An 18,945-nucleotide genomic window follows, 5' to 3' on the forward strand; every position below is an offset into this window, starting at 1 on the left:
GGGGCCACCCGTGGTGCCCACAAGATGCAGGGGAGCTGTGGGGCTGCAGGGCAGCCTGCGCGATGCCTCCCAGGGGAGGCCCCAAAGCCACCGCGCGACACTTTGTGCTCATGGCTGCAAATGTAAACAATTCCATTCCGTTGCAGAGTCAAGAGAGTGAAACAAAATGGACAAATGTGAATTTGAAGAGATGGAGTGGGAGAGCTCTGTGCAGGTACTGTGCGCGCAGGCAGAGGCTGCGCGGGGACGGCTGGCGCTTGGCTCTGCGAGAGCAGCCGCAGGGCTGGTGGCAGAGGTGGCAGGGAGCTCTGGCAGGCCTGGGTGCTGGGGCAGAGCTGCGCCAGGGCCAGGAGCGGCCAAGGCCTCGGGGGCTGCTGCCTGAGCCTGGCGCCCTGGCTCTGTGCACCGCCTGCCCCGCGCACGCAGGGGACACGAGGACCCGCGCACAGAGCCAGCGCTGCCACCATGACCGTCCCCACAAGCTCTCCTGCTCTCTTCCAGAGTCCGGGAACTGACAACCTGGTCAGTTGCACCAACGATGAGGAGCCCATGGAGTGGGAGGTCTCCTTCTGTGGCCTGCAGGTATTGTCCATGCTGCCATCTGCACCGATCTGTGCATCTGTGGCTGGGCTGGGACTCTTCCCGCTTTCCCACTTCCTGCTGCACCAGGAGGGACCCTGGGTGCAGAGTCCTTCAGATTTCAGACCTGCCCTGCCAATGCCTTTTTCTCTCTTACAGGCTCCACATGCAGATGGGGGGCTTGCAGAGAATGCGCCAGAGCCCATGGAATGGCTGAGCTACGGCAGCAGCCAGGTACAACCCCCGCAGCCACTGGACGATCTTATACTTCCTCTTCCCCACGCACCATCTCCACCAAGGTCTCTTGCTCTCTTCCAGACCGTGGGGAGCAGCGGCCTGGTCGGCTGCAGCCAGGAGGAGCCCATGGAGTGGGAGAGCTCCGGCTGCAGCCCCCAGGTATGGCCCCTGCTGCCGGCTGCACGGGCAGAGCTGGGGCTGTGCCCGGCCCCTTGGCGCTGCTCCGCGCTGCCTTTGGGGAGCAGCCGCGCGGGAGCCTGGCCCAGGTGTGCGGGCGCTCTGGCGGGCCGCGGCGCCGGGGCAGAGCTGCACAGGGCGCAGGAGCGCCCAAGGCCTGGGCACCTGCTGCCTCAGCCCCTCTGCCGGCCTCTGGGCTGCGCTGGCCACGCCAAGCCTCTGCCAGGGCACCAATGACGGCAGCGCTGCTGCCAAAGAGCCCGCGCAGCCGCCAAAGAGCCTCTGCTCCACGGGAGCCCCCGAGCCGCTCCTCGGCCCTGCTCACGCCTCCTTTTCCCTTGCAGGCCAATGTCCCCTTCACTCTGGCTACTGCCAGGATGTGCTGGGCATGAGGACTCGGGTCATAACATCTTATTTGGATTTTTCTTTGGAGACTTTTATAGTAATATTTCTTATTGTTGATATTGTTGTTAGTGTTATTGATATTGTTTTTATTCTTGTTGTTAGTGTTTATTATAATGTTTTTTTGATATTGTTTAAATATATATTCCTGTATCATTGTTTAAGTTTTGTGTCGTGTTTCCAAGTGAGGTCAAGCACAGAAATCATCCCCATTGCAGAGGTGTGTGTGTAGCCCTAAGATTCCAGCCCCTAGGGGCAAGGGAGGGTGTTGCAGATACTTAGGGTCCGGCAGCCGGAAGATAACGCGCTGTACGGAAAGATAGGGCCCCTAATAGTAAATAGTGTTTAGTCTATGGTGTAAGCAGACAGATGTGATGTTGTAAACCTTAGCTATATAACACCTTGTTACCCATCAATAAACGCCATTTGCCGTCCACCACACTGGTGTCAGCGAGCTGATGGCCCGAGCGGCCTGGGGGTGGTTGCCGTGCCGTTCCTGAACCAGGTCGCCGCGCCGTTTGAACGGCAACAAGTGGTGCTGAAACCCGGGATCATCGCCTGGACGGGTAAACGGCGGCCGGAGCGGCAGGACCAGCCCGGTGGGGAGGACGCTCCCAGACCAACAAGGAGGATGGATGCCCTTGTGAAGGTCGTATCGCAATTACATAAATATTGGGGGATTGATTGTAAGCCAAAAGATTTTACTCTCGCTGTTGCGAGGCTTTTAAAAATTAAGGTTATAGACCAGCCGGTGGATATTCTGAAGTCCCTGAAGCGTGTCCCTAAAGTGTGGGACAAATGTACTAAGGCGTTAGCCGAGGAGATGATGTCTTCGGGTTGTGGGAAAAACCTTAAGGGTTGGGGAAAAGCTGTACAAGCCTTGCAGAAAGCTAGAAAAGAGCAGGAGACCTGGGTAGCGGTAAGGGACTGTTTGCTGGCCACCCCGAAAATGGGAGTCGGGGCAACCGCACAGACTTTGCACCCCCCAGATGATGGCAATTCTGTTGAGCCTAAAGGTCAGCAAGAGGGTGATACATCCCCTCCATCCCCCAACCCCGTCCCGCTTACAGAGGAGCAGAAACAGCCGAAATCTGTTTGGAGCGAGCTAGCCGAGGAAGCTAGGAACATTGAAAAGAAGTCAGAGCTTGGGGACGTCTGGGACAGGCCACCACCCTATGCCCCTCAACATGGCACCGAGCTGCAAGGGGAAGGGCCGGGCGAGGGTGCCCCCGGCGTGAGTGAGGGGCCGAGAACCAATGGGGGTGACCGGACAGGTGAGGGAAGCCCGAGCGAGGGGCCGAGAACCAATGGGGGTGACCGGACAGGTGAGGGAGGCCCGAGTGAGGGGCCGAGAACCAATGGGGGTGACCGGACAGGTGAGGGAAGCCCGAGTGAGGCGCTGAGAACCAATGGGGGTGACCGGACAGGTGAGGGAAGCCCGAGCGAGGGGCCGAGAACCAATGGGGGTGACCGGACAGGTGAGGGAAGCCCGAGCGAGGGGCCGAGAACCAATGGGAGTGACCGGACAGGTGAGGGAAGCCCGAGCGAGGGGCCGAGAACCAATGGGGGTTACCGGACAGGTGAGGGAGGCCCGAGTGAGGGGCCGAGAACCAATGGGGGTGACCGGACAGGTGAGGGAAGCCCGAGCTAGGGGCCGAGAACCAATGGGGGTGACCGGACAGGTGAGGGAAGCCCGAGCGAGGGGCCGAGAACCAATGGGGGTGACCGGACAGGTGAGGGAAGCCCGAGCGAGGGGCCGAGAACCAATGGGGGTGACCGGACAGGTGAGGGAGGCCCGAGCGAGGGGCCGAGAACCAATGGGGGTGACCGGACAGGTGAGGGAGGCCCGAGCGAGGGGCCGAGAACCAATGGGGGTGACCGGACAGGTGAGGGAAGCCCGAGTGAGGGGCCGAGAACCAATGGGGGTGACCGGACAGGTGAGGGAAGCCCGAGCGAGGGGCCGAGAACCAATGGGAGTGACCGGACAGGCGAGGGAAGCCCGAGTGAGGGGCCGAGAACCAATGGGGGTGACCGGACAGGTGAGGGAGGCCCGAGCGAGGCGCTGAGGACCAATGGGGTTGACCGGACAGGTGAGGGAGGCCCGAGCGAGGGGCCAAGAACCAATGGGGGTGACCGGACAGGCGAGGGAAGCCCGAGTGAGGGGCTGAGGACCAATGGGGGTGACCAGACAGGTGAGGGAGGCCCGAGCGAGGGGCCCAGAACCAATGGGGGTGACCGGACAGGCGAGGGAAGCCCGAGTGAGGGGCCGAGAACCAATGGGGGTGACCAGACAGGTGAGGGAGGCCCGAGCGAGGCGCTGAGGACCAATGGGGGTGACCGGACAGGTGAGGGAAGCCCGAGCGAGGGGCCGAGAACCAATGGGGGTGACCGGACAGCTGAGGGAGGCCCGAGCGAGGCGCTGAGGACCGATCAGAGCGGCCATTTCACAAAAGGCGCCTCCGCGGGTAGAAGGCGGGGCAAGCCAAGGCGGGGGGAACAGCCCGCCCGGAACGGAAGTAGGCGGGACGGAAGTAGGCGGAGCCAGAGCCCAACGAAAAGGTACCGGAGCCCGGAAGTGACCAGTCAGTCAAGTTCCGGCTCCGGATCAGACACTAGTCAGGACGAGCGGCTCACAACTGATTCAAACTTAAGGAAGGAGAAAAAGAAGGTAAACATCCGAATTAAAGAAAAACAGGCGGGGGCAGACATGATTAAACATGTTGCAAAGGAAGAGCATCTGACCCCAATTCAGGTGGCTGTTACCTTCAAAATAAAACTAATGAAAATTGTGAGTTTCTGTTCACAGGACTGGATCATCGGACGCCCCCATAACCCGTACGCCCCAGTGACAAGCGTCCCACCCGAGCCCGTGAGTTCCACGCTGACCGAATCCAGAAAACAACAAAACAACCTCCGCAAGAGGGGGCCGCGATGCCTTTGCGTTATCTTAATTTTGCAGCTTGTCACTATAGGACAGGTAGAGTCACACCAGCCCTTTAAATGGGGTGCTTGAACAGATCGAACAATCTCGAGCAATTAGTACAAAAATAACTACAGGGCCACCAGTTTTCAGTGCCATGCCTTGCCAACCAGCACCCATTGAACCCTGTTCCAAACGCAGCTGGTACGAAAACTTGTTCACCGGTTCGCCGTGGTTAACCACCCTGATATCCACCCTGATAGGGCTGATCACAATGATCATGATGGCACTGATCTTTGGACCCTGTATATTGAATAAGCTCATGCCGTTTGTCAAGAATCGGCTAGAGAAGGTTAACATCATGTTAGTAGAACACCGACAACGGCTTTAAGAATATATCCACTCAGTATTACCCCAAAGTTATCCCAAGGTACACCCTATTCCTACACACCGGTATTACCTGTCATCCCCTACCTTCTGTGCGCCTTCTTCATTGTGCCTTAGGTTTTATGTCAAGTTTATGATATATAATTTTAAGATTGGTATAACTATAAGAATAGAATAAGATAGTAATAAGAATAAGATAGTTGTATTTTAGCTAGTTTTGTTATGCATAGGGAGGGGGGAAGTTGTTGCAGATAGTTAGGGAAGGGCAGCCGGAAGATATCGTGCTGTACGGAAAGATAGGGCCCCTAATAGCCAATAGTGTTTAGTCTGTGGTGTAAGCAGACGGATGTGACGTTGTAAACCTTAGCTATATAACACCTTGTTACCCATCAATAAACGCCATTTGCCGTCCACCACATTGGTGTCAGCAAGCTGATGGTCCGAGTGGCTTGGGGGTGGTCGCCGTGCCGTTCCTGAACCAGGTTGCCGCGCCGTTTGAACTGCAACACACAGCTCCTGTCCCCTCTGCACCTCCTGCTTCTAGTGACAGTGAAGAGGAGGAGGAATGGGACATTTTGTCCCTTTCAAAACAAGAAAAGGAAGCCAGTAGTACAAGGTGCCAAAAGCCCCCAAGCCAAATAGCAGGTTCCACTGCGAGGCCAGGATCGGCGGGAGCATGGTTTGGATTTGGATTTGTAATCGTGCCACTGACCACCCAAGATAGAAGGGGATTAAAGAAAGAACTACCCCCTTATTTAGATGATCCTATAGGAATTGGGGAAATGAAAACTGAATATCTTAGAAATGCAGATTATACTTGGCAGGTTTGGGATTTTCTTTTAGGAATCCTCTTTGGATCCCAGGGAAAGAGGATAATCTTGCAAAAAGCTTGTCAATTATGGGAGGATGAGCACACACAGGGAGGCCAAAATGCAGTTTAGCCTGCCCTCAGCAGAGAGGAAGGACATTGGAGGAGGGAATGCCCACAGAGGCCAAGATATGGGTTGGTAGAGGCAGTAGATTTCAGAGGCACTCATTTTACAGGAAAGGTCCTTCAAGGTGTCATGACTGCCCTGGGGATTCAGTGGGACTTGCACACCCCTTGGCATCCCCAGAGCTCGGGTAGAGTGGAAAGGATGAATGGGAACATTAAAAAGCATCTTTTGAAATTGGTGTTAGAAACTAAGATGCTGTGGACACGACTTGTACCATTAGCTTTAGCAAAAAGAAGAGCAAAACCTAGGGGAGACATTCAACTGTCCCCCTTTGAAATCATGTTTGGGATTTCCTACACTGCTAACACCCAACCTGGCAGGGAGGTAGAGATAAGTGATATATATTTAAAACAATATGTGGCCAGAATACTTTCTCTTGTGAAGTCTCTCCGGCAGAAGGCCAGCTCGCACAGACCTTCCCCTTGGATTTTGCAGTCCATGATATCCAACCAGGGGATTGAGTCTTGGTCAAAGCATGGAAAGAAGCACTGCTGCTGGCAAAGTGGCGTGGACCTTATCAGGTATTACTAACCATAGAAACATCAATCAAGACAGCTGAGCATGGACTAGAGGGTTTTTAGTTGCTTAAATTGGTTGTGTGTTGATAAATAAACCCCTCCTTTAAATGTTGCTCCTTGTTTGAAAGTTTGTCAGGAGTGGTGGAACCTGGTGGCCCTATGGAGGTGCTGAAGTTTTTTCCCTGGCTCTGTTTTGAAGCCAAGCAGGTTGTCATGCATCCAGACAACGTGTCTGTGTGTGTATATGTGTATACACCTCTAGATCAAACAGACGTGCACTCTGGGTCCCTGTGCTCTGGCCTTGGACACTCAGCTTTGGACGGCTCAGACCCCGGGTCTCTGCAGTTCTGAGTAGGATTTGAATTCTTCAAGACACTAGTTCAATGAAGACAATTCAATGTCAGCTGGAGAAATGATTCCACCACCTTCAGATGTGTCATCATCCTCAGATGTGCTTCAATCCTTTTCATTAGACAGGGAATTTAACTTTTCCAGGAAATATGTTCCTATGTTTCCTATGTCTGGTCAAATAAAACCTTTAAAAATGAAGTGTAATAGCATATACAGTGAACAGTGCTATGCTACATCTGCAGCTAAAACTCTACAAAGGAACCGTGATTATATTAACTTTAATGTCAGCACTCTAGAAGCAGAGTGACTTTTCCAGAGAAGGTCACCCGCTCTTATAAAAATCCTGCCTCTTTTCCGACCTGCCTTGGGATCCCTCTTTCTATTGATTGCTGAGATCTTATCTGCACGCTTGCGCATTTGCAGTGATAAACTACTCTTGACAAACTAATGCAGAGATTCTTTTCTCCCTTCTCTCCCCATCCTCTTTCTTTATGGACGCAATCCCCAGACCTGACAGCAGATGAGGACAAAAGCAATGAGGAAGCGGAAGAAGGTGAGTAACAGCAACCCCGAAGGATCTCCAGGATCTCCGTTGAGGCTGGGTTCTAGATGAAGGTCGCACTTGGTCAACCCTTGCCCTTCTATTGCACTTAGCCCCCAAAGTTTGGAATTCACTGGCCAAAGTCAGCTGAAGCTGTTGTGAGAATAGATAGTTAAATGAAACGTGGAAGTTTGGCAGGTTTCACTGATTTTCAGTGGCTTCACTTGGAACAAATTTACACAGTTGAATAAATTTTTGTTACAATGCAAAAACGAAAGCGATGGATATTTAAAGTGAATGCATTATAAGAACCTTCCTATGTAAATAAACACTAGTAAAATCAATTTTATAGCAGTGGAATAAGAACTTCATTCACAACACAAGTATTCCCACAAGTATTCTCCAAGGGTGGTGGAAATTTCATCTTTAGAAAATGTGAAGCTGCACTGAAATGCCACCATATACATCTTGCACCATGCTTCCTGAATTGCTTTTTAGTGATTTTTGAATGGACAAACTGTTTACAGACTTACCAGGACTTGGGTATTCACTTCAAAACTTACTGAAAATTGTGACTGGGGATTAAAGAGGCAAACAGACTGCCCGATGCCTCTCATCACATAGGCACAACCAAGCTGTCTGTCCTTTCAGCCTTCGTTCCCAAGTTAAGTTTCTGATCATGGGGGGAAAAAAAAAAAGTTTGGAAAGCTCAGTTAAGTTACAGCCTATAACATGCACTGTAGAATGCCTCCGTGTGTTTGTCAGTGTGACGTGACTCGAACTTTGATTCCTCATGACCTGTATTTTTTCCTTAAAATCTTCTCACTTTACAAAGAATGTCCTGTATCGTGTAGTTTCATCAGCTGTGAAAGGCAAATGTAGCATGTAAGCATTTTCTTAAGTCGACTTAAAGCCCATTTTAGAATATTAACTGATTAAAAGCCACTTCCAGAGTTACCTTTTTAGGGTTTTGAAGCCTTCTAATTTCTAAACCACATTTCCTGATGGCTGCTTTCTGTGTATTTGTTGCTGTGCCTGCATTGCACGTCATCTTAAGTAATCTTGTGCCCCTGGAGGAGCTGCTGTTGAAGCACACAGCAATCCTTACTGCCTCCTTTTGCTGGTAACTGGAATTCTTCGTTTGGGATGCTGAACACTTCATTTTGTGAGCAGGCTAGAAAGTTGCCTCTGTAGCTTCCTGCTTAGGTCCAAATTCCTTTTTTTTCAAGTAGAGCAAAAAAAAATTGATCTTTTGTGTATATGCAGTGCCTTGATAAAGTTTCTATAGAGGCACAAAGTACGTGCATGTCAGGTGCTCTGCATATTTGTGACTGATTTTCTTGGTTCTTTTAAGCAGGGAAACTTGATGAATGCTTCCAAGAAGAATGAAGCTGCTGAAAAAGCTTATGCAACTCAGGTGATAGGTTAATTCTGGCTTTAAACCATCTTTACTGCTCACAGAAGTGAGCTAACTACTGGATAATTTCCATGTGTGCATAATTCTCTATTGCCATCGGGGTTACAAGCCAGAGGGATGGATGTCAGGGCTGGGCTGGGCTGGGCTCAGGACAGATGCTCAGAAAAATAAAGGAACACATTCACAACATGCTCACGACCAAACACAAATAAAAGGCAACAGATGCCACAGACAGGTGGGAAGTCAAGTAAATGGGCAGTATTATTCAGCATGGGAAACAGTGCTCTTGCTACAGCAATAGTGGGGCAGTTTTCCTGGTTTTCTGCAGCACAGCAAGAATTTTCAGGAAGGGAGATGTGCATGAGAGCTCCTCTGAAGTGTATCCTCCTGCTGTAGTTACAGAATCATCATCATCGTCAGAAGCAGCTGATGTTTGTGATGCTGAGGAAGGTGAGGATCCTCGGAAGCGTTCCGGCCTCAGGCAGAGGAAAACTGTCATATGCTACCAAGCTCCTTTGGAAAGTAGGTTATGTGCACAGGTACTCTCCAGGGCTAAATGATTGTATATAAATGAAATACAATTGCTTGAATATATTTATATACACACACACACTCAACTTTGATTTAAATTTCTTGTGCAAGTGCATTTTGCTGCATTTATTGCATGCATGTAATACGTGTACATTGCATTTCTTTGCCACTTCAGTTGCTCATTGCCATTTCTGTCAATGCCCCATTACAAATGGGCTGCTAAAGGGCCACTTGAGAACGTCTACTTTTTATAAATCTGTTTCTACTTGTAGTTTAGTTTATAATGACTTTTTTCTTTCATTGCACTGTTTTATCAAAAACTTAACCTTTCAGTTTTGTTATTTCCATATCCAAACTCACTGATTTTAATTTAAAGATCTCCACTGAGAAGTATAAATAGATATGTACATATCCTTGAAAGAAAAGTCATAAACCCAACATGGTACTCTTACCCTCTTGTCACTTTGTGTCCTGAAAAAACCTACTGTGTGTGTTTCCCTTGTACTATGCATTGAGAAAAGACACTTGAAACTGCTTTCTGGAGTTATAAACAGGTGAAACATCACTTTCTGCCATTTTATTTCATTTTATAGAATCATCATCATCAGAAGAAGCTGAGGTTTGTGAGGCTGAGGGAGGTGAGGATCTTCGGAAGTGTCACGAATTCAGGCAGAGTAAAACTGTCGTATGCTACGAAGTTCCTTTGGAAAGTAGGTTATAAGCACTGTAGAGTAATTGATGGGCCAATGGTCTTCAGCCAAAGGCTGAAGGGTTAGTATAAATACCCAGCCAGGGTTGGGTATTTATATAACCTTCACACATCTTAACCCACCAATCCTGGAGTGTCAGCATCCCAGTGACCAATCCTGGATCTCCTCTGCTTCACCAGCAGTTCCTCAGTCCTAGTTTTGCAATCTTCAACAGGTTCCCTTCATGAACCTTTTATCCTATATATTCCCACACCCAAAGTCTTATGTGAATTCTATGCCCCTGTCCCCTCAAGGTCCTGCTGTATTCCTAATGTCCTGCGTTCTTCATGCCACGCATGTCCTCGGTTCTCTATGTTTCCCTCCCCTCTGTATCCCTAATCCCACATGCCCCCTGTGTCCCTGATCCCATCTGTGCCCAATCTCCCATGTGTCCCTCATCCCCCAGGTGTCCACCCAATACCCCGTGGCCCCCAATGCCTTGTGTCCCCCCACGTCCCTGCACTGTCCCCGACCAAGGTCACGCACCTGCAGCACGAGGAGGCAGCGCAGACAGCCCGGCCACTTGGCACGGCGGGTGCCCAGCAGCAGCCGCCGCAGGAAACAAGGGAACAGGGGGCTGTGCCCCCCTGTGCACCCACCACCACCACCTCCACCACCTGGAGCACCTCTGTCCTGCGCTGGCAGCTCTGGGGCAACGAGGGCACCACTCAGGACACGCAGGGGACGCTTGGGGTCCCCTTTGGGCCCAGAGCAGGGTCACGGGGGAACCCAGCGGTTCTCATGTTGGGTTGGGAGTGGGCACCCAAAGTGGCTCCCACTGTGTGTGGGGGGGTACCAGGTTGGGGGAGTCACCCACTGGGGATCCCATGGAGCATTGGGGCATGTTGGGGTGGGTGGGGTCACCCAATGGGGTCATGGGGACCATGGGCACCCAAAACATGGCACAGGGGGGACCTGGGGACCACGAGCACCCCAACGATGACATGGAGGGGACATGGGCAACATGGGCACCCCAGGCCTGGCACAGAGGAGACATGGAAACTACTGACGGTGACTGGAGCAATCGTGGGGACCCAGCGGTGACACTCACTGGTGCTGGATGCGGGTGAGGACGTCCGAGAGCTCGGCCTGCAGCTCGACAGCAGCCACCAGTGGCTTCTTCTGCTCCTGCAGCAGGTCCCCAACAAGCTGGGGACAGACAGGGGTGGTTGTGCAGAGGGGTCAGCACGTGCCCGGCAGGGTCCCCGTGTCCCCCCGCTCCCAGCAGGACCCGGGGGTGCCCCGACGCTCACCTGGCCCTGCCGCTCGGCCGTCTCTACCACAACGATGCTCTCGGGAAGGGCTGTCTCACACCCAGAGCTGCTTGAGCTGCTCAGAGAGCACCTGGCGGGAGCCCTGTGGAGGCCCCAACACGCTCAGCAACCGTGGGGGCACCCAAGGGGACGAGGACAACCAGGAAGCCAGTGCTGGTGGCCCCCAGGGTGTCCCCACACTGTGCCCACACCGGTGTCACCACCGCAGGGACCACCATAGTGCCCATGGCTGGGACAGGGGAAATTGGGGCTCTCCCTGTCTTGTCACAGACCCACTGCCCCCATCCCTGCTGTGACGTCCTGCATCCCTGGCGTGTCCCCTTCCCCTGGCAAGTCACTGAATGTCCTGCGTGTCTCTAACTTGCCATGTCTCCTTGATGCACCATATGTCCACCCAATGCTTCATATGTCCCCCGATGTTCTCTGTGACCCACCAATGTCTCACATGTCCCTGATACTCCATGCGTCCCCAGTGCCTCATGTCCCCCCTATCTCCCATGTGTCCCTAATGTCCTGTGTCCCTAATGCTCCACATGTCCCTCATGCTCTGGCTGTCCCCTGATGTCCTGTGTCCCCCCATTCCCCATGTGTCTGCCCATGCCCTGGGTGTCCCTAATGTGCTATGTACCTGGTGGCAAACGTGTTCCCAAGCTCTGTTTGGCCCCAGATATCCTGTGAACCCCTGATGTTCTGTCCCCCTGATGGCCCATGTGCCCCACATCATCCTTGTGCACCCAGCGTCTCTATGTGTTCCTTATGACCCAAATTCTCCCAATTCCCTATGTATCCCTAATATGCTCTGTGCCTCATGTCCTCCATATCCCCAATGCTCTGTACATCCCATCATGGCCTCTGTCCTGACAATGCTCCATGTGTCCACACGTGTCTTGTGTCCTCTTATGTCCCGTACTCTCCATTAGCTCTTGTGTCTCTCAATGCCCTGCATGTTCCCAGATCTCTTATGTCTCTTCCTGTTCCCCATGTTTCTCCAACGCCCTATGTGTCCCCAAAGGCTTGTGTGCCTTCTATGCCCTTGTCCCCTCGAGGTCCTGATGTGTTCCTGATGTCCTGTACTCTTCATGCCACGCATGTCCCCGGTTCTCTAGGTTTTCCTCCCTGCCCTCTGTCTCCCTGATCCCACATGTCCCCAGTCCCCTCTGTGTCCCTGACCATGTGCTCCCAATCTCCCATGTGTCCCTCATGCCCCGTTTGTCCACCCAATATCCCATGGCCCCCAATGCCTTGTGCCCCCCCGCGTCCCTGCACTGTCCCCGACCAAGGTGACGCACCTGCAGCACGAGGAGGCAGCGCAGACAGCCCGGCCACTCGGCACGGCGGGTGCCCAGCAGCAGCCGCCGCAGGAAACAAGGGAACAGGGGGCTGTGCCCCCCTGTGCACCCACCACCACCACCTCCACCGCCTGGAGCACCTCTGTCCTGCGCTGGCAGCTCTGGGGCAACGAGGGCACCACTCAGGACACGCAGGGGCCTGAGATGACCCCTGTCCTGAGATGCAAAATCCCCCCAACCCCACAGATCCCTTCTTGCTTCCTCGACAGGGACCCCCAAGCCCTCTTGGGAACCCAGTTTCCTCCCTTGCTCCTGCACTCCAAAATCCCTCATCCACTCGGGGACCCCAAATCCCACTTTAGTGACCCCAAATTTCTCCTGCAACCCCAATGTCCCCACACCTCAGGAGCCAACTCAACCCATATCCCCGCCTCTACCCCAAACCCCAGCCTCGGTTGCCTGACACCCTCCACCCCAGCTTGCCCCTTACCTGGCTGATGTCAGCTCCTCTTGGCTGCTTTTCACTTGGGTCTTCAACTTTTTGGGGATTCCTCCAGAATCCATGAGCTTTTTATGGTCCTCCTCCTGCAGCCTGTGCAGGGAAAGGTCATTGGGGGGGTTAGGGCAGTCAGTTGGGGCACCCCAATATGGGGGGGAAATTATGCATCCCCATTTGGGGAGAAAAGGGAGCTGGGGGCACCCAAACCTGGGGTGGTGAGTCCAGAATACCCCAATATTATGGGTGAAATTCTCTAGGGCACCCCAATATTGTTTGTTTGTCTGTTTTGAGGGAGAAATATTGGGTAGGGTCTCAAAAAACTAGGAGAGACTCCAATATGTGGGGGGGGGGGCGGAATTTGGGGCACCCACATACTTGGCAAAAGGGTCAGGGCACCCCAACTTTTCAGTGAAGGCAGCTGGGAGCATCCCCAATACTAGGGGGATTCCAGGGTACCCCAATACTGGCAGCCAGGGGTGCTTTGGGCACCCCAATGTTGGGGGGATCTGGGGCACCCCAGTATTTTGGGTGAGAGGAGCTGTGGGCACCTGCACTACAGGGAGGGGTCTGGGAGATGTCGGGGGCACCTCTGTATTGGCCGTGCAAGTAGCTGGGGCCCAACAATACCTGGGCTGAAGGGAGTCTAGGGCACCCCCAATACTGGGGGGGGGGGGGGGGCTCTGGGACACCCCAATATCCAGTGCAAATGGAGCAGGGGGCAGATCCATATTAGGAGGAGCCTGGCAGAAGTTGGGGACACCCTAACACTAAGGGTGTACAGAGTGGGGGGGGGATCACCAATGCTGGGGGGGTCTGTGGCACCCCACAACTGAGGGGAAAGGGACCTGGGGGCACCCTCCAAACTAGAGGGCTCTGCGGTAACCCAGGACAGGGGTGAAAAGAGTTGAGGGAACCACCAGGGCTAGGGGGGTCTGGCAACAATATTGGGGTCTCTGGGGACTCCTAATATTAGGGATGAAGGTTTCTGGTGGCATCCCATTGCAGAGGTGGCCCAGGGTAGCCCAAAATTGTGGATGAAGGGATTTGGGAGCAACCCAAACCTGAGTGGGAAGTGGGGCAATTCCCTCCCATATCAGGAGATGGAACCTGGGGAACTCCATTATGGGAGGGTCTCACCCTTCTATTGGGTTAAAGGGAGCTGGGGGAACCCCGATACTGGGGGAGTCTGAGCTACCCCAATATGGGAGGAAGGCATTAGAGGGCAGCCCAGCACTTAGAAGATCCTGGGGCACCCCAGTACTGGGGGGAGGCAGATGGGAGGCACCTCAATAGTGAGGGGAGTCTGGGGTACCCCAGAATGTTGGATAAAGGGGAACCTCATATTGGAGGGGAGATGAGCATCCCAATATGCATATTAAAAGGTGCTGGGGGTCCTAGGGCACCCAATATTAGATGTGAAGGGATTGGGGCACCTCAGTATTGGGGGTGAAGGGATTTGGGGGCACTGCAATCCTGGGGAGGAACTGGGACACCCCAATATTGGCTGAAAATGTAGCTTGGGGCACCCCAATCCTGGGCAGGGTCTGGGAAAGGTTGGGGGAACTAAATACTGTGGGGGTGAAGGGAGGTGGATTCACCCCAATACCAGGGGTGTCTGGGAGAGGTTGGGGACACCTCAATATTGGGAGTAGAGGGAGCTGGGGGGTGTTTGGGACCATCTGCAGAGCCCCATTTTCCACAGGGAGCCTAGGGGCCCAGGGCCACCCATGAGTGCCTGGGGGGACACCCTACCTCACCCAACACTTTGAAGTGTCTCAGCAAGGCCAACAATTTCTGCTTGATGTTGGGCTGCTGTTGCGGAGATGGGGTAGGTCAGGGCAGAGGCAGGGGCACCCTGGGGACCCAGCACCGCTGCGGACATCCTGGGGACAACTCTAGGACCTGGCACCCTGGCACGTGGGGGAGCATCCTGGGTACTGCCCCCAGCTCCTCCTGCGGCACCCACAACACCCAAGGCTGCAGCAGGACCCCCCGGGCACCCTGTCACCTCCACCCTGGAGAGGCACCTGCTCACCTGGGTCCAAGCAGAGCCTGGGAGCGTCCTCCTCCTCTTCTTCACTTCCTGCAGCTCCTCGTTCTTGTAGAAAAGGTCCTGGGGGACAGTGTGACAGGGTGGCACCATCGGGGGCACCTGCGGGTGCCGTGCAGGCAGTGGGACACCCGTCAAGCACCCACCTGCTGTGCAGAGCATCGTCGCTGCCCTCCTGTTCCAAGTAGATGCTCTCCTCCTCTGAACAGTTGTCCACGTCAGCAGAGTCATCTGGGGGCACCCATGGGTGAGCACCTGGCTGGGCTGCCCACCCTGGGGATGCTCCCGTGCCCCTTTTCGGCGGGTGCTGCCCCTGCTGGGGGAGCTGCCCTGTGCCCTTGGCCGTCCCCATTCCTTGCTCTTCCCCTCTGACTCCAGCGGTGTCAGCGGGACTCAGGGCACCCGTGGGTGCCTCGGCGGCCTCACCTGGCATCCTGCTCTTGTCCTTGTTGTCCATGCGCCGCTTGACACTTCATCCGAAGCTCGGTGAGGGGCACTGCCATGTTCTGTGCGAGCACCTGCAAACCAGGGGGCTCGGCACCCAGGAGCTCCACACTCGCCTCCGGCCTCCCGCATGCACCACAGACCTGGGTGTCTGCGAGCTCGCTGCTCGCTCTGGACACCCGCAGGCACCCGAGGACCCTGGCATCGGGGTGCCCCCCAGCAGGCGCCCACACGCACCCGAGGGCCCAGGCGTCCGGGCGCCCGCATGAACCCAAGGGCCCAGGCTTGCAGGCACCAGCCTGCAGGCACATTAGGGACAGGCACCCCCACGCACCCAGGTGTCCCGGCACCCACACGCACCCCAGCACCCAGGCACCGGGGCACCTGCCTGAGGGCACCCGAGGGGCGCACGCGCTGGGGCAGCCGGCAGGCACCCGCCGGCACGTGGGCACCCAGGGGTGCAGGGCACTCGGGACACACGGCCCCGCAGGGACAATGTGGGCACCCCTGCCCTGAAGGCTGCAGGGGCTCGGGCACCAGCTCTGGGCATCCAGGCTGCACGGGGGAGGCTGCTGTGGGTGAAGGGGCCAGGGGAAGGGCGGCTGGAGGATCCTGGGCGCCTGTGGCACGAGGGATCGGGGGCTGTTGCAGGGAGCGAGGGGCGCTGGGGGCAGGAGCTGTGCGGGTGAAGGGGGCTGGGGTGAGGGCCAGGCGGGGAAGGGTCCTGGGCACCGGAGTCTGTGGGTGAAGGGGGCGAGGGGCAGCTCAAGGGGGAGGGGTCCTGGACGGGGGCTGGGAGGGAAGTGTCCTGGGGGTGGGGGGTCCTGGCAACAGGGCCCTGCGGCTGCTGGGGGGAGGATCAGGCTGGGGAAAGGGAACCCAAGGGTCAACGGTCCTGGGGGTGGGGGCACAAGGGGGATGGCTCATAGGGCCTATGGATCAACTGAGCAGATGGGGACCCCCTGGCTGAAGTGTTCAGGGGGTTGGGGCCCTACGGAAGAAGGGTCCGGGGAGCTGGGACCCACGGGGAAAGTGCTTAGGAGGTGGGGGCCCATGGGGGAAGGGGCCACGAGGTTGGGCTCCACGGGTAAAGGGTCCAGGGAAGCGGGACCCATGGATAAAAGGTCCAGGGAAGTGGGGTCCACGGATAAAGGGTCTAGGGAAGTGGGGTCCATGGATAAAGGGTGCAGGGAAGGGGGGTCCACGGGCAAAGTGTTCGGCATGTGGAGGTCCGTGAGTGAAGGGCCCAGGGTAGGGGGACCTACGGATGAAGGACCCAGGGGATGGGGGCCCATGGATGAAGTGTTCAGGGCCTGGGGCCCTATGAATAAAAGGTGGAGGGGCTTGGGGTCTTCGTGTCCTGTATCCACAAGGTGGGGGCCCATGGGGGAAGGGTCCAGAGGTTTGGGCCCTTTGGAAGGGTTCTGGGAACCGGGGCCCAGGGGTGAAGGCTTCAGGAGGCGGGGGTCTACGAATGAAGGGTTCAGGGAACCGGGGCCCAGGGGTGAAGGCTTCAGGAGGCGGGGGTCTACGAATGAAGGGGTCAGGGAACCGGGGCCCAGGGGTGACGGGCTCCATAGGCAGGGGTCGATGGATAAAGGGACGTGGAGGTGGGAGCCCATGGGGGAAGGGTCCAGGTGATGGGGCCCTATGGGAGAAGCGTGCAGGGGATCGGGGCCCATGGGGAAAGTGCTCAGGAGGTGGCGGTTGATGGGGGAAGGGTCCGGGAGGTGGAGGCCCACGGGTGAAGGGTTCAGGGGAGGGGACCCTTCCGAGGACGGGTGCAGGGAAGAAGGGTCCAGGGACGACGGGTTCGAGAATTGGGGGTCTACGAATGAAGGGGTCAGGGAACCAGGGACCACGGGTCATGGGTTCAGGGAAACGGGACCCACGGGGGAAGTATTTGGGAGGTGGGGGCCCACGGGGTAAGGGTGCTGATGGCGGCGGACACTTAGTGATGGGTATGGGAGTTTTGCGCCCGTGAGAATTGGGTCCTGTAGGTTGGGGAATACAAGTTGTGGGCCCTGGGGTCTGGGGTCCACGGGGGATGGTTACTGGGGGTGGGGGCCCACGGGTGAAGGGTCCAGGGCAGGGGGCACTACGGAAGGAGGACCCAGGGAAGCAGGACCCATGGGAGAAGGGTTTGACAGTTGGGGGCCCATGGGGAAAGGGGCCGGGAGGCGGGGGTCCACGAATGAAGGGTCGAGGGGAACAGGGTCTTCGGGTAAAGCATCCTGCAGGTTGGGGCCTTCGGGTGAAGGGTTCAGGGGAGGGGACCCTTCCGAGGACGGGTGCAGGGAAGAAGGGTCCAGGGATGACGTGTTCAAGAGTTGGGGGTCTACGAATGAAGGGGTCAGGGAACCAGGGACCACGGGTCATGGGTTCAGGGAAACGGGGCCCACAGGGGAAGTATTTGGGAGGCGGGGGCCCACGGGGTAAGGGTGCTGATGGGGGGGAACCCTTGGTGATGGGTGTTGTAGTTCTGCACCCGTGAGAATTGAGTCCTGCAGGTTGAGGAACACTGGTTGTGGGGTCTGGGATCTGGGGTCCACGGGGGATGGTTACTGGGGGTGGGGGCCCACGGGTGAAGGGTCCAGGGCAGGGGGCACTATGGAAGGAGGACCCAGGGAAGCAGGACCCATGGGAGAAGGGTTTGACAGTTGGGAGCCCATGGGGGAAGGGGCCGGGAGGTGGGGGTCCAGAAAAGAAGGGTGCCGGGTACCAGGGCCCACGAGTGATGTGTTGCATAGGTGGGGGTCTATGGGCTCCTGGGAATGGGGGTCCATGTGTGAAATGGTACTGAGGGGCACGTCCCATGGATGAAGGGTCCCCTGGGCCTAGCCGTGGGCCTGAAGGAGCCTGATGTTTCGAGCAGGCGGCTGAGGGATCCTGGGGACTTTTTCCCACGGGTGAATGGTCATTGGGACATTGGCCTGGGGTGGGGGGTCTTGTGGGTGGGGGTTCTATAACAACACACACACACATGGTCAGATGTTTTGGGGATGAAGGGGCCTGGGGTTGGGAGCCCGAGGTTGAGGTGCCCAGGTGGGACGTGTCCCTGAGTGGGGGGCCCTGGTGTTGAGGGCCCGAAGGTGACGGGTCCAGCTGGTTGGGACCCAGCAGGGAGGGCTCCTGGTGCAGGTGGCCCCACAGCGAGGGCTCCTCGTGCTGGGACCCCCAGGGTGGCAGGTCCCGGTGGCAGCGCCCCAGGGGCACTGGGTGCCGGGGGCCGCAGGGCGAGGGGCGCCGCGCGCGGGGGCACCTGTGCGGGGGCTCGCGGGGCCGCGGGCTCCGTCTCCAGCTGCAGCTCCGGCACGGGGGGGGCGCTGGGCCCCACGGCCCCCTCCAGCTCCTTGGAGCGCAGCACCCGCGGGGAGCCCTGTGCCGGGCTCGGTGTCACCAGGAGGCACCCAGCAGTGCAGGGGGGCAGGGCCCCCTTCCCCCTGGAGCCCCAGCCACTCCATGGAGTTTCCCTCCTGCCCCAGGAGCCCCTGGCAGCTCTCCAGACCCACTGGAACCCCCAGCTGCACCACAGGGCACTTATGGGATCCCCTCCAGACCCATGTCTGCACCCCAGGGCAACCA

Source organism: Tinamus guttatus, unplaced genomic scaffold, assembly GCF_059628265.1.
Source record: "Tinamus guttatus ecotype Peru unplaced genomic scaffold, ASM5962826v1 Tinamus_guttatus_pri_ptg000053l, whole genome shotgun sequence".
Lineage (NCBI taxonomy): Eukaryota > Metazoa > Chordata > Aves > Tinamiformes > Tinamidae > Tinamus > Tinamus guttatus.